The following is a 16,031-nucleotide window of genomic DNA, read 5'->3' as shown; positions in this document are numbered from 1 at the left end:
GAGGCCAGGCCAGTGGCATCAAAGGAGGAGCAGAAGAGGTTGGAGAGGTTCAAGAAGTATCATCCTCCTACTTTTAATGGCGCAATTTCTGAGGATACACAGGGTTTCCTAGACCAATGTTACCGTATTCTGCGCACCATGGACACAATATAGTTGAGTGGGGTCGACATTACTACTTTCCAGTTGACGGGGCCGACATATAGATAGTTGCAGACTTATGAGGAGAGTAGGCCGGCTGGCCAGCGCCACTTACTTGGGCTCAGTTCACTGATTTATTTTTGAGGGAGTTCATTCCACAAACCTTCAGGGATGTGTTGCGCACTAAGTTCGAGCAGTTATGCTAGGGGACTATGACTATGTCCGAGTATTCTATGAGGTTTGCTGAGTTATCTCGTCATGCACCTGCTTTGGTTTTCACTGTTAGAGAGGGGGTACGTAGATTTATTAAGAGACTCGGTTATGGTCTAAAATTTAGGATGGCACGAGAGTTGGAGACTAATACTCCATTCTATCAAGTGGTGGAGATTGCTAGGAGTTTGGAGCGTATCCGCGGTCTAGAAAGGGAGGATAGGGAGGTTAAGAAGCCTCGTGGACCTGGAGGGTCGGTTGGTCCCTATTTTGCGGGCAGGGCTCGTCATGATAGAGGTTTTATTGGTTAGCCAGTTTAGTCCGCACTTCAGGTTTCACGTGGTGCTCCAATTATCCATGGGTCCCAGAGTACTCATTCCGGATAGCTTTCACAGCCACGTTAGCAGAGAAGTTGCTTTGAATGTGTGGATATCAGTCATATGGTGAGGGATTGTCCTATACTCCGGACAGGTATACCTCAGTAGAGTACTCAAGCTATGGTTTTTGTTCTAGTTGCTTCTAAACCTACATAACCAACTAGAGATAGGGGACATGCGGGTAGAGGGTGTCCTAGAGAGGGAGGCCAGGCTCGTTGTTATGCTTTCCCTGGTAGGACTGACGCCACCGCACCAGATGATGTTATTACAGGTATTGTTCCAATTTTTCATAGAGATGCATCAATTTTATTTGATCTGGGTCCTATTTATTTATATGTGTCATCCTGTTCTGCTTGATGTTTGGTTATGACTTGTGATTCATGAGTACCCTTGTTTATGTGTCTACACCCATTCAGGATTCTATTATGGTAGACCGTGTCTATCGTTCTTGCTGGGTCATTATTGGGGGTCTTGAGACTATGGTTGACCTTTTGTACATAATATGGTGGATTTTGGATGTGAGTTTGGGATGGGTTGACCACGACTTGCGATTGAGGTGCTCTACAGGCATGGAGAGTCTGTTGCGTCTTATGGATTTGTTCTACGAGATTGAGTTAGTGAAAGATTTTCGATTGATGTGATGTTTATTCTACTTGTGATTTTGAGTTGAGGATGGGATCCTCGTGTGTTCATGTGGATCGATATGTTTGGATTGGGACACATGCCGCGGTGGGGTTATGTTAGGATGAGATTCTTTGCGATTATTTTGTGTGTTTTGCTTCTCCCTTGTAGGATGGGTTCATAGTATGGTACCTATGGGGAGTTGTACCTATTGGACTTGTTGGATAGTTCTCTCATGTGTTTCTCTTTCCATCTTCAGTTATATTCGAGTTGTGCTTGATGGGTACAAATTGAGATGTATGTGACTAGGTGGGGTTGGTGTGGCTTAACAGTCGAATAGCTTGTACTGGATGAGATGAGATCATTGGAACTAGAATTAGTGCGATCGGACTTGGATAAGGTATGTCTAGATACGAATGTCATTGATTGGTTTAATGCGTGGCGTTGGTTCTTGTACGGTGAGAGAACTCCACGACTTGTGGTGAGGTTAGTGGTTATGCGTTTCCACATGTTTCTTATATCATTAGAAGTGTTGGGATGGTTCGGAACAAGGTTCTAGTTTATATGAGGTTATTTACCGGTACCGGGTTTGGTAATGGGTAGTTATTATGGTCGGAGATGCTGTTATGGGCTTATGAGCAATGGGTTACGTCGTGTGGCTATACATTGCGAATGTATTGTGATCTGTTGCATCTGGTTGGGGTCGATACAATGTGTATATGTGAGAAACAGGTCTTAGAAGGAGGCCTTGATGTTGAAATTTGGTTCTAAGGCTTATTGGTTAAGGTTAATCTTCAGTCAAGATGGTGGTGATGAAATTATGTGGATTGAGGTGATGTGGGATCGCCCATGGGTATGTGTATGATGAATATATGCAGTGATTTGAGGGCTATAGAATGACTCTTGGTACGTTCGAGGACGAACATTTGTTTAAGAGGGGGAGAATGTAACGACCCGAACGGTCATTTTGTATATTTGAGCCTGTTTCCTCTATTGAAGCTTCTCGTATATGTATTTGTGGTTTTTTGACTTGCAGGAATGGTTGGTTTCATTCCGGGGAGGTTTTGGATTGATTTGGAACAATTGATCCTTAGTTTGGAAGTTTAAGTAGGAAATATTGATCGAAGTTTGACTTTTTTGAAAACCACCCCAAAATGGTATTTTGGTGGTTTCAATAGGTTGTATGGTGATTTAGGACTTAGGCATATGTCCAGAATTGGATTCGGAGGTCCCTAGGTTGATTTTGCTCTTTTTACCGAAGGTTGGCAATTTGGAAGTTTAGAAATTTTTTAAGTTTGACCGTGGTTTGACTTTATGGCTATCATGTTCGAATTTTGGTTTGGGGACTTGTAATAGGTCCATTTTTTCATTTGTGACTTGTGTATAAAGTTTGGTGTTATATCGAGTTGGTTTGGTAGAAATCGGACGCTTGGTTGTGATTTTAGCTATTCTTGAGTTTCATTGTAATTTTCATGTGTTTTGGTGTCAAATTCGTGGTTCCGGATTTTATTTTGGTGTTTTGAGTTCACGAGCGAGCTTTATGATACTTTTAAACTTATGTGGATGTTTGGTGTGGAGCCCCGAGGCCTCGGGTGAGTTTCGGATGTATTTTGGAGTGGTTTGAGTAGGGTTCAATTTTGCTGGTGTTGGGCTGATGCTGCAGGTCTCGCAAATGCGAGATCCTATTCGCATTTGCGGACCTCGCTTTTGCGAGGTAGGAATCTCTTTTGCGTGGTGGGCTGGGGCTGGAGAATTCTTTTTTGCAAACTCCTTGATCGCATTTGCGACGGGCATCTGGGTAAGAGTGACTGCATTTGTAGGCAGTCGCATTTTCGAAGGAGCCTTTGTTCGCATTTGCGAAGAGTATGTCTCTTTTGCGACATTCTCCGTGCTGCTCATGCATCTCTTTTGCGATGACTTTTTCACATTTGCGAGCGTTCACATTTTGCGAACTTCGAGTCGCATTTGCGACATCTGCAGCTGAACAAAAGGTTGGGGTTTCGGGATGTAGTCTCATTTTGTCACATTTTCAACCCTAGACTCGGTTGGAGGCAATTTTAGGAGGGGATTTTCATACCAAACTATTGGGTAAGTGATTTTGACTCAATCTTGATTATATAACATGATTCTTTATGGATTTTAACATATAAATTATGAGATTTGAAGAAAAACTTTGGGAAATTTGACTAGTATATTTTATAAAATGCAAATCGGAGGGTTGGGAGTCGAATTGGACTCATATTTGAATACCAAATACATATATGGACTCATGGGAATATGGGTAGTCGAGATCTACCATTCGACTCGGTTTTTGACCAGGCGGACCCCGGATTGACTTTTGTTGACTTTTTGAAAAATGTGTAAAGATCTTAACTTTATTAATTGAAATTGAATTCTCTTACATTGTTTGATATTATTAAGTCTTTTTTTGCTAGATTTAGGCTAAACAGAGGTGAATTTTAAAGGAAAAGCTTTTTTTAGAGTACTGATTGAGGGATTTTGATGTAAATATCTTGCCTTACCTTGTGTGGGGGAGCTAACCCTTAGGATTTGGCTTTATTGCTTATTTGTGATATGTGTGGATGACGTGTACATGAGTTGACGAGTGTGTACACGATTGTATGTGTGAATTATGATCGGATTTGACCCGAGGTTGCTTCTATCACTTTGTTTTGATTGAGTGGTCTCTGCCCTACGTGTATTCACTTTGGATGACTACTTGAGTTTATGTTCAATGTTAGAGATCATGTTTTAGGATTGCAGTTTCTAAAATTGGCCTAGTTGGGCGCTTGTGAGCTTGTTGCTAATTTGAGTTAGCTGAATTCATGCTTATGTGTTAAATACTCATCCGCATTTCTCTTTTTGGTTTGTCCTTGTGCACGGTGTTGATAAATTAAGAGTTTATGTGATGATGACAATTGTTGGCATGTTGTGTTGTGATAATTTTGGCACATGTGGACTTGTTGGGTGAATTGTCGGTGTTGGCACGAGGTTTATGCGTGCTATTATTATTATTATTATTGATATTGCACATGCGGAAAGACAATATGGGCTTTATATATCGGGTTTGTGCATGTGGAGAGACAAGGTGGGATGATTTGTTAATGCACGTGTGGTGAGAAAAGGCGGGCATTTACTTTACTGTTGTGCACGCGGTGAGATAAAGTGGCTATGTGGGGATGATATGTGATTTCCTGGGGCGTTTTATTGATGATGTTTGTGTGGTGGTAAAATAAGGGTGTTCTTGGTTGTGCGTATGACTTCTTTGTATGTGTCATGCATTTTACGTGATTTGTTGCGTTGTTTCCAATGTGCTAATATGTGTCTCTGTCATTACTTGATGATTTAGTTTCCAAGATGGATTTACCTACGTGAAGTTGTTATCTCATATTCTGTTGAGTTTTTGGTAATATAACAGATTGAAGTAAAAAGAAAGTTGTTATCATGCATTACTTTATTTGATTCTTGATAAATTCCTCTTGAACATGTTATTTTATTGACACGGGTATGATATACGTGTGGGCACGAGGTCTTTGCCGTGCGAGTATGGCTTATATTGTGGCACGTGGTCCTCACCGTGTGAGTATGGCTTATGTTGAGGCACGAGATCATTGACGTGCGAGTGTGACTTACATTGTGGTACGAGGTATTTGCCATGCGAGTGTGACTTATGTTTTGGCACGAGGTCTTTGCCGGGTGAGAGTGATTGATAATGCGGGCACAAGGTACCATATGTGTGTAATTCTATTAGATGACTTATTGTCGAAACTGGACTTTTATTTGTTCTAAATTGTTATAACTTGTATTGATGAGATTACAGTTATTGCCTTCTGTTATCGTTCTGTTGCCGGTCTTTGATATTTTACACATGTTATTTGACTAGTGAGTGTCTTGACTTGAACCTCGTCACTACTCCACCGAAGTTAGTCTTGATACTTACTGTGTACCGACTGTGGCGTACTCATACTATGCTTCTGCATATTTTTGTGCAGATCCAGGTACTGTAGAGCGTGATAGTCGTTAGTGAGATGATTTCGAATTATTGTGGAGACTTCAAGGTATACCTGTCATTCTACTCGCAGGCCTGGTAGTCACCTTCTATTCTTTTCCTTACTACTGTTTATGTAATTCCAAAACAGTGTTGTATTTTTTAGATTTTTTGTGTACTCTTTGTATAGCTTATGACTCTGTATTGGGATTTATGACTATCGTATTCCGATTTTAGTTATGATATGGAAATTCTTTAGCTTTTATTTAATCTTTAAGTTGGTATTTCTCTATTGATCTCGTTATGTGATAGGCTTACCTAGTCTTAGGGACTCAGTGCCCCATCACGATCCTTAAGGTGGGATTTTGGGTTGTAACAGTAAGGGTACGCTTTTGTTAGCCTTTGTTCGCTTTTGCAGAGGTCACTTTTGCGAACCTGTGGTCGCAAATGCGACATTTGTAGTTGGTTATATGTTGTGTATTTTGGGACTTAGGCTTATTTTATCACATTTTGAGATTGGGAGCTCGGTTTGAGGCAATATTTAGGGAGACTTCCACACTTAGCTATTGGCTAAGTGATTTTCACCTAATTTTTATATTTTATTTTGATTTTTTATGACTTTTTACATCAAAATCATAGAAATGGAAAGGAAGTTTTGGGGATTTTGACTATGTTTTGAAAAATAAAAATTTGAGATTTGAGAGTCGATTAGGACTCGATTTTGAAAACTAATCATATGTTTGGACTCGTGGGGTTATGGGTAGTCGAGATTTACCCCTCGATACGGGTTGTGATCGGGAGGTCCTGGGGCTGACTTTTGGAAATTTGGATAAAGATTATAACTTTATTAATTGAAATTGATCCTTTTGTATTGTTTGATGTTATTGAATCATTTTTGGCTAGATTTGAGCTGGGAAGAGGTGATTTCTAAGGGAAAGACTATTTTTAGAGTATTGGTTTGGCTTGTTTGAGGTAAGTGTCTTGCCTAATTTTGGTTGAGAGAATTTTTCCTACTAATTGATTGTTTGCTACATGCGAGGGTGATGTATATATGAGGTGACAAGAATATATACATGTGCCATGGGTATTCATGCTTGGGGTAGATTCTAGCTTACTCTATGCCTTATTTGATTATATAATCTACTTGATTCTATGTATTATTCTATTAATTGACTACATGAGCACAATAAACCATGGTAGAGAAATGTTGAGGCTATTGGTACCTTATGTTGAACATGATGAATAAATCTTGAGAGTTATGTAAGATTGCCTCAGAGGCGGATACTCGTATGTTATGAACACACATTTGTACTTGTTCTTGCGTTGAACTTTGATTGGGATAGGTGCACTCTGTGACACATATGTGATCCTTTGTATGAGTACTTGAATTTGGTTGCTATATCTGATTTTGTTGTAATCGTGCTTTATATGTTGAACCCCATCCGCACTTTTATTTATTATATCCTTGTGCATTTTATTGATGAGTTATGAAGGTATGCTTCTTGATGATGTGTTAATTTGCATTGGTGTGATTATGGAACACGTGAACATGTTGGGCGGATTATTGGGTGTTGGCACGAGGTTTCTCCTATGCTATTGTCGTTGTTAATATTGCACATGTTGTGAGATAAGGTGGACTATATCGGGTTTGCACATGTGGCGAGACAAGGTGGGATGATTTATTAACACGTGTGTTGCGATCAAGGCGGGAAATTACTTTATTTAGCACACACTGTGAAATAAGGGTGGCATTGTCGGGATGTTATGTGATAGCCTGGGGGCGATTTTGTTGATTATGTTTGTGTGGTGGTACAAGAGGGGCATTCTTGTTGGTACGTATGACTTCTTTATGTGTGTCATGCATTCTTACATGATTTGTTGTGTGGTTTCTAACATGCTAATGTATGCCTCTGTTATTACTTGATGATTTGGTTGCCATGATGGATTTACCTATGTGGAGTTGCTATCTCGTATTTTGTTGGCTTGTTGGTAGCATATCAGATTGATGAGGTGAGTAAGTTGTCAATATAAAATTGTAATAGTTAGGATTCATTAAAAAAATTGAGAATCCACTCATGGAACAAGAAACCCTTCCTCCATCAGGCAGTAATAAATTTTTAACGTCTAATTAGATCTCCCAAACTGTACTTGCAAGTTTCAACTGCAAAAAGCTCTCCACACCTACTCTTAGAAAGAACATTATTTTTCTTTAGTTAGGTAGCTCTCCTCACCGTAAGACCCTTTATGAGTAAGGTTAATTGAAGGCTGGGGAAAGTTTATTGGTAAGAGGGAACCATTTCTCACCCAGCCCTACCTACCTTATGTATTAGAGGGAGAGGCTGGAACCAAAAAAGACCAGGTTCCACACATATGTGACAGGAAGAAGGTATGGGACGAGCAGTTTTTGAAGAGTGAATACGATCCTATAGTTGTCTTTTTTGTTCAAAAAATACACAGTGGAAAGGGATGCTAGTCGGTGCGACAAAGTTGTAGCCCAAAAAAATATAATCTAGAGTGATTCATCACCTATCCTGTTAGGGGCCCAGTGGAACGATTGGCATCAGGTTGGCACAAAGTGATTCGTCATGCTCAAACATGAGCCGATCACTCGTTAGGGACAGTTTATAGATCATCAAATTCTCACAAATGAAATGAAAAGTGGGTCGAAATTCTTCACCTAGTTGCTACAATTGCTTTAGCGCGAGCAGCAAGGTCGCGTATTAATATATTTGATTCTTGAAAAGTTATCTTGAACGTGTTATGTGGCAACTGATACGCAATCGGATATTACCGTCACAAGGCTTTTGCCGTGCAAGTGTGATTTATAATGTGGAACAAGGTTTTTTCCGTGCAAGTGTGATTTATATTGTAGTACGAGGTCCTTGCCGTACGGGTGTGACATATGTTTTGGTACGAGGTCTTTGTCGTGCGAGGGTGATTTATAATGTGGGTTCGAGGTGCCATATATATGCGATTCTATTTAATAACTTCTTGTTGAAGCTGAGCCTTTACTAGTATTAAATTGTTATCAGTTGTTCTGATGAGATTATAGTTATTATTTTCTACTGTACTTATTGTTGCTAGTCTTTGATATATTGCACAAGTTATTTGACTAGTGAGTATCTTTCGACTTAAAAATCTCGTCACTACTTCTCTGAGGTTAGTCAAGATACTATTGAGTATATGTGGTCGGTTGTACTCATACTACACTTCTGCACCTTGCGTGCAGATTATGGAGTTGTGTAGTTGTGGATGACAGAGCTTTGCATAGAAGACGCACCAGTGTTTCTGGTTCAAGCTACCATTTATTTATGGTAGACTAGGACCTTATTTCTGTTTATGTAACCTTCAAACAGATATTGTATTTATTTCTTTTACCAGCTTTGTAAATCTAGATCATAGTGACTCATGACTTGTACTACTAGTCCTTGGGATAATTGTACTGTATTCTTTTGCAGTTTTTATTTATAATAGTGATGATTTCTCATTACAATTATAGCTTATGTTGTTTGTCTTACCTAGCGGGTTGGATTAAGTGCCATCACAACATTGGTGGGATTTTGGGTCGTGACACCATCGATTGACTGTGGCTATTTATTATGTATTGCTTGGAAAAGGGTACATATTTAGGTGGTTATTAAACAATGTCATTCCTAACATATGTGAGGAATCAATACAACATGTTTAAAGGTGGGTTTAGGAATAACAAAGCCTTGATGTGGTCATAGTGAGCGGTAAGAAAAAGCCAACTAGCGTAGTTCAGGAGAATATATTTAGTAAATTGTTGTAGTTGCTAAGAAAAGAATTACGTCACATGAAGTGCTCACAATCAGTAGAGAATACTTAGGCGAAAGTATAGGAGATGTAGCGGGAAAGATTCCGACATTTAGGGAAATCATAACTCTAGGCTTCCTTAATCTTGTCTCCGACCCTTAGTATCCCTAGTTATTAATTTGCTAATTTAATTAGTTAGCTAGTTAGTTAGTTAGACATAAGAATCTTAATATTTATAACTTAGAAATTATTCAAGCCTGTCTTCTTAGTGATAGTGAACAATTGTAGCTAAATCTTAGTTCTCTGTGGGATTTGACTCTGACTCTTAGACTAGATTATATTTGCAGCGACCGCTTATTCTTTTTAGGACTAGAGTTGGGCGTGAACCAATTTTGGCACCATTGTTGGAGAACTAACGGTGTAGTTGTAGCTTTATATATTGCTTGGTTTCAAGTTTGAACTTTTATTTTATTTTTATTTTTAATTTGAGAAACATGGCATATTTGAATTATGATAGTTTAGATGTTGGTAATTGTAATATTGATCGTCCTTATGCATATTTTGGAGAAAACCATCCGTGAAAAAATTATTAAAATATTCCTGAGAGCGAGTTATGTACACCAATGCAATCTTATATGTGGAATATGTGTGATGTGTGTGGTGATAAAGATGGTCACTTTTATGGTTGTGCTTATACTTCTTATCTTCCCCTAACCCCTTATTATGATGGTTCTACGTTTTCTTGTGAAGTTAATAGGAACATAAAACATGGGGATGCTGATTTAAAAGGGATCAATGATATGTTAATGTGCATCTTGGAACAAAATAATAAGAAAGAACCGCAAATACAAAGTCAAGAGGCTACTATCCAAAGACAAGAGGCAACTATTGGCAACTTGGATGCCCAAGTGGCTTAAGTTGAAGCATTTAGTGTTCAACAAGCTAATATTGTGGATAGTAGCCAAAAAGAGTGTGAATTAGATGCATAAAATGAGGTGCTAATGGAGGAGGTCAGAGTAGAACACCAACAATCTATCCAACTAGAATTTGAGGATGCCGATGTTGAAGAAGTAATACTAGAGTCAACCAAGGACATTGAGGATACAAATTTAGTTGACTCTAGCGTGATTGATGTTGAGGATGTCGAAAATCTTAAAGTTCATGTATTTGAGCGTGTTGGACTTCATTCCAAATATTTCTCTACATTATGGTCAGATGGTGAAATGGGCATGGATCCTCACGAGCATAAAAAGGAATCCAAGGAAGAAGTAGATGAGCCTTATATTATGTAATTTATAAGGTCGTCTGAGCAAAACGATACTCCTCATTTGAAAGCGAAAAGGTGTATAAGGGAATATTTAGTTTTTGGCTCGCAAGGATTTTTCCACCACCCCTGGAGCATAGTAGAATACTTGAAGCAAAATTGGGGGTCCAATTTATAAGCTCGAGGTGGAGGCAAAAAGTGATTCATCTCGTGCCGCGACGTTAAATCAGGAGCTTATTGGGAGGCAACCAAACTTTACTGCTTTATTTTATTTTTAATTTTTTAATTATTTTCTTTATTGTATTATTTTTGTAGTGCTATTTTTTTTATTTTCTAGGAGCATGGGAGGGTGTGGAGGTCGAAGATTAAGGTAGAAAGTTAGTAGGTAGTTTATAGTTGTTCACCGATAGTCTTAGTAGCATGCATGTCCCTTCATATTCTTAGATTTTTATTACGTTATGTGGTTTTGTTCGCCTCAGGTATTGCATTCCCTGTTGCTATTGTTTGTTACTACTTATCCTTTATCTCTCCCTTTTTATTTTCTCTTCCATCTTTCTTCCTTCCTTGCTTTCCTCTTCTTCTTCTTCTTGCCCTTCCTGAGCCGAGGGTCTATTGGAAACAGCCTCTCTACCTACATTAGGTAGGGGTAAGATCTGCGTACAAACTACCCTCTCCAGACCCCACCTGTTGGGATCAAACTGGGTTTGTTGTTGTTGTTGTTGTTGTAGGAGCATGGGAAGCAAAACCATTGGAAGAAAGTAATACCAAGCGAGATGGTTAGAACTAAGTGTAGGATATCCGTACAAAGAACCAAATATGGGTGAAGTCTGAGTACCCCATGAGCTGCTAATGCTTCGACCTTTGGCCTACCAGGGAGTTTCTTTTACCCTCTTGTATTTATGGGTATGCATTAAGGATAATGCACAATTTTAAATTTGGGGTAAAGAGACTGTGATTTTCTATGCTATTTTAGTTGTGCTATTTTATGTGTATTGAAACAAAAATCAAAAATAAAAAAATAATTAGGTGAAAATAATCCCTTTTGGTTTTTCTTATGGCCGCGGTTCTTTTCCAAGGGATGAATCTTTGAATCGGGTAGTAGTTGTTTTGTACGTAGAATTTTCAAAATGTTTTGGACTTTTTCCGACGATGGACTTCCTAGATAGTTTTCGTGAGGGTATTAAAGTGTAAAGAAAAATAAAAATTTATGTTTTATTTTTGAATTGGTAATAGAATGGGGAGAACTTGAGTATCTATGCTTTTTGACATGTTTTTAATGGGGCTTAGAGGTGGAGCAGTTGCGCTGAGTACTTTCTTCTTGATTCTCATGACTATATGCCTTGAGAATATATATGACTTTCTTTTGATGTTTGGCCACGTCTATTGACTCCTGTTGTTTCTTCCTAATGTTTGAATTATATGTTGACTGTGCTAGTTGATTTAACTTGAGAGTTGGGTCTGAACCGTCCCGAGTGAGTCATGTGCATTATGTGAGGTGAGATTTTTGTTGTACTTTGTATCATCGCCTGTTAGTCTAGAACTTGCCCCGTATGTGAGTGGAAGTGAAATGATTAAGTCTTTCGAGTCTAGAAAATAATATAAGCACTTCTTTGACTGACCCTTGAGTCTATTTACCTACCAGTGATAACATTATCCGTAGTCAGCTCTTTTGAGCCTATTGACTTTTTTCTTTGGCACCCATATTACGAGCCAACCCCTATTTTCTTCTAAATCGTATCTTGTTCACCCTTTACCTTCGAAAGCACTTAAGTCCCTGAAAGAGTAAAGAAAGAGATTGAGTAGTTTTGAGTGGAACTATAGAAAGTCCGACAAGGTGCATATGCGGGTAAAAACTGTTACGACCCGACCGGTCGTTTTGAGCTTTAGCGCGTCGTTCGGAGGTTTGAGGCCTTGAGTAGTTTCACTTCAGGTATTATGACTTGCGCGTGTGGTCGGAATTGAATTTTAGGAAGTTCAGAGTTGATTTGGAAAGAAACTCTCATTTCGGAAGCTTTAAGTTGGAAGAATTGACTAAAGGTTGATTTCTAGTAAAAAATCACGGAATCGGGATTTGAAGGTTTCAACAGGTTCGTATGATGATTTTGGACTTGGGCGTATATCCGGATCGGGTTTTGGATGAACCGGGAGCGTTTCAGCACTTGTTGTGGAAAGTTGGTATGTTGGAAGGATTTCATAAATTTGGGTTGAAGTTTATTTTAATGTCATCGATGTCCGTTTGGGATTTCGACTCTGGGAATAGCTCCGTATGGTGATTCTGGTATTGGGAGCGTGTCCGGATGTGGATTTGGAGGTCCGTAGGTCATTACGGGGTCATTTGACGAAAGTTGGAAATTTGAAGGTTTTTGAGAAGTTTAACCGGGAGTGGACTTTTTGATATCGGGGTCGGATTCCGATTCCGGAAGTTGGAGTAGGTCCGTAATATCAAATGTGACTTGTGTGCAAAATTTTAGGTCAATCGTACGTGATTTGATAGGTTTCGGCATCGATTGTAGATGTTTGAAGCTTCAAAGTTCATTAGGTTTGAATTAGAGGGTGATTCGTAGTTTCGATGTTGTTCGGCGTGATTTGAGGCCTCGACTAAGTTCGTAATGTGTTTTGGGACATGTTGGTATATTTGGTTGAGGTCCCGAGGGCCTCGGGTGGATTTCGGATAGTTAACGGATCGAGTTTGGACTTGGAAGAAGTGCTAAGGCAGCTGATATCTGGTGCAATCGCACCTGCGTGAAAAAGGCCACAGGTGCGAGCCCGCAGGTGCGGTGATGTGGTCGCAGAAGCGACATTTGGACGGAGCTGGGATGGCCGCAGATGCGAGGATGTTTCCGCATCTGCGAGCTCGCTGATGCGAGGAAAGCTCCGCAGAAGCGGAATGCGAGCTGGCAGCTGGAGTCGCAGAAGCGGAAGGTCTCCGCATGTGCGAGACCGCAGATGCAGTGAAGCGGCCACATGTGCGGTAGTCGGGCTGGGAAGTGTTCTTTTTAAACGAAGGGGTTGGATCAATTCCACTTCATTTCGTCCATGTGAGCCGATTTTGGAGTTCTTTTGGAGTGCCATCTTCATAAGCTATTATGGGGCAAGTGATTTCTTCACATTGTGAGTTAAATACATGATATTTATATGGATTCAAGCATGAAAATTCTTCAAAATTTGGGATTTTGAAGAAAAACCTAGAAATTGGTATTTTTGAATTTTGACCACGAAATATGATATGGAATTTGGAATGAATTATATATTTGAGTTCGTGGGGTTATGGGTAATGTTTATCTTCAAAAATTTTCGGAATCCGGGCATGTGGGCCCGATGGTGATTTTTTATCGACTTTTCGAGCGGAGTTGGAAATTGTTATAAATTAAATTATAATGAGTATTAGAGTATATATTTATGGATTTGTACCTTTATTGACTAGTTTTGGAGCGATGTGCATTGGTTTGAGTTGTTGGAAAGGCTTTGGAGCCAGTTATGGAATTTCGGAGCGAAGTAAGTCTCCTTTCTAACCTTGTAAGAGGGAATTAACCCCATAGGTGAATCAAATTATTATGTGCTTCTATTTGAGGGGGATACGTACGCACGAGGTGATGAGAGTCCGTGCGTAGCTACTATTATGCTTATGTCCGGGTAGTCTAGGACCTAAATCATGTTGTACTTGCGATTTTTGCGACCTGCTTCTTAATTTAGTTGTTTAAAACACTTAGAAACTCGATAAAGGAATTGTAAAAAAGTTAAACTTCATTTACTTGACCGTTAAATGAGAATTTATAATTCTTGGAATAATTTTCCCTTAATAAATCTTGAATTGGTTGTTTAATGTGTTTTCTCTTTTATGGAGCGGGCCGAACGCCTCGGTAGCAGATAGATGCATCTATGGTTTGTGCCGTTCGACCCTTGGTAGTGCATAATTTAAATATTATGTTGGATCGGGCTGTACGACCTCGACATAATTTGCGCATGATAAATCTTTGGAACCAATTATAATTTATATTGCTTCTTTGGCTTGAGATATAAATTGTTAAATGACGAGAATAAGTTTGGAAAAATTTTCTATTAATAAAAGAATTGTCCACTCACTTCTTGTTATTGAGTTTACAGCTATTTCATACAATCCATACTTAAGTATAATATCGGTATTTATTGTTAGCCCATAATAAGTGTTGGAATCGACGCCTCGTCACTACTTCTTCGAGGTTAGATGGGATACTTACTGGGTACGCGTTCATTTACGTACTCATACTACACTTGCTGCACATTTTTGTGCAGGTACATATATGTCTAGTGGCCTTGCGGGCGCAGAGGCATAATTATTGTGGGGACTTAGGTGAGCTGCATTTTATACTATGATCTGCAACCATCAGAGTCTCCTTTAGAGTATTTATATTTTTCCTTTCCAATTTGTATTCCGGACAGATGCTGTATTTTATTTTACTTCCTAGTTGATGCTCATGCACTTGTGACATCGGGTTTTGGGGTGATTATGGGTTGTTTGGTATTGAAATTGTGAAAATATTTTTATTTACTCAATAAAGTCCATCTTTTATTATTAAATTGAAGGAAATCTGGTGCAATCGCACCTGCGTGAAAAAGGCCGCAGGTGTGAGCCCGCAGGTGCGGCGATGTGGTCGCAGAAGCGACATTTGGACGGAGCTGGGATGGCCTCAGATGCGAGGGTGTTTCCGCATCTGCGAGCTCGCAGATGCGAGGAAAGCTCCGCAGAAGCGGAATGCGAGCTGGCAGCTGGAGTCGCAGAAGCGGAAGGTCTCCGCATGTGCGAGACCGCTGATGCGGTGAAGCGGCCATTGGGGCGGTAGTCGGGCTGGGAAGTGTTCTTTTTAAACGAAGGGGTTGGATCAATTCCACTTCATTTCGTCCATGGGAGCCGATTTTGGAGCTCTTTTGGAGTGCCATCTTCATAAGCTATTATGGGGTAAGTGATTTCTTCACATTGTGAGTTAAATACATGATATTTATATGGATTCAAGCATGAAAATTTGTAAAAATTTGGGATTTTGAAGAAAAACCTAGAAATTGATATTTTTGAATTTTGACCACGAAATTAGACATGGAATTTGGAATGAATTATATATTTGAGTCCGTGGGGTTATGGGTAATGTTTATCTTTGAAAATTTTCGGAATCAGGGCATATGGGCCCGGTGGTGTTTTTTATCGACTTTTCAAGCGGAGTTGGAAATTGTTATATATTAAATTATAATGAGTATTAGAGTATATATTTATGGATTTGTACCTTTATTGACTAGTTTTGGAGCGATGTGCATTGGTTTGAGTTGTTGGAAAGGCTTTGGAGCCAGTTATGGAATTTCGGAGCGAGGTAAGTCTCTTTTCTAACTTTGTAAGAGGGAATTAACCCCATAGGTGAATCAAATTATTATGTGCTTCTATTTGTGGGGGCTACGTATGCACGAGGTGATGAGAGTCCATGCGTAGCTACTATTATGCTTATGTCCGGGTAGTCTAGGACCTAAATCATGTTGTACTTGCGATTTTTGCGCCCTACTTCTTAATTTAGTTGTTTAAAACACTTAGAAACTCGATAAAGGAATTGTAAAAAGGTTAAACTTCATTTACTTGACTGTTAAATGAGAATTTGTAATTCTTGGAATATTTGCCCCTTAATAAATCTTGAATTGG

This window comes from Nicotiana tomentosiformis, chromosome 8, assembly GCF_000390325.3.
Source record: "Nicotiana tomentosiformis chromosome 8, ASM39032v3, whole genome shotgun sequence".
NCBI lineage: Eukaryota > Viridiplantae > Streptophyta > Magnoliopsida > Solanales > Solanaceae > Nicotiana > Nicotiana tomentosiformis.
This window is presented reverse-complemented; position numbering follows the sequence as displayed.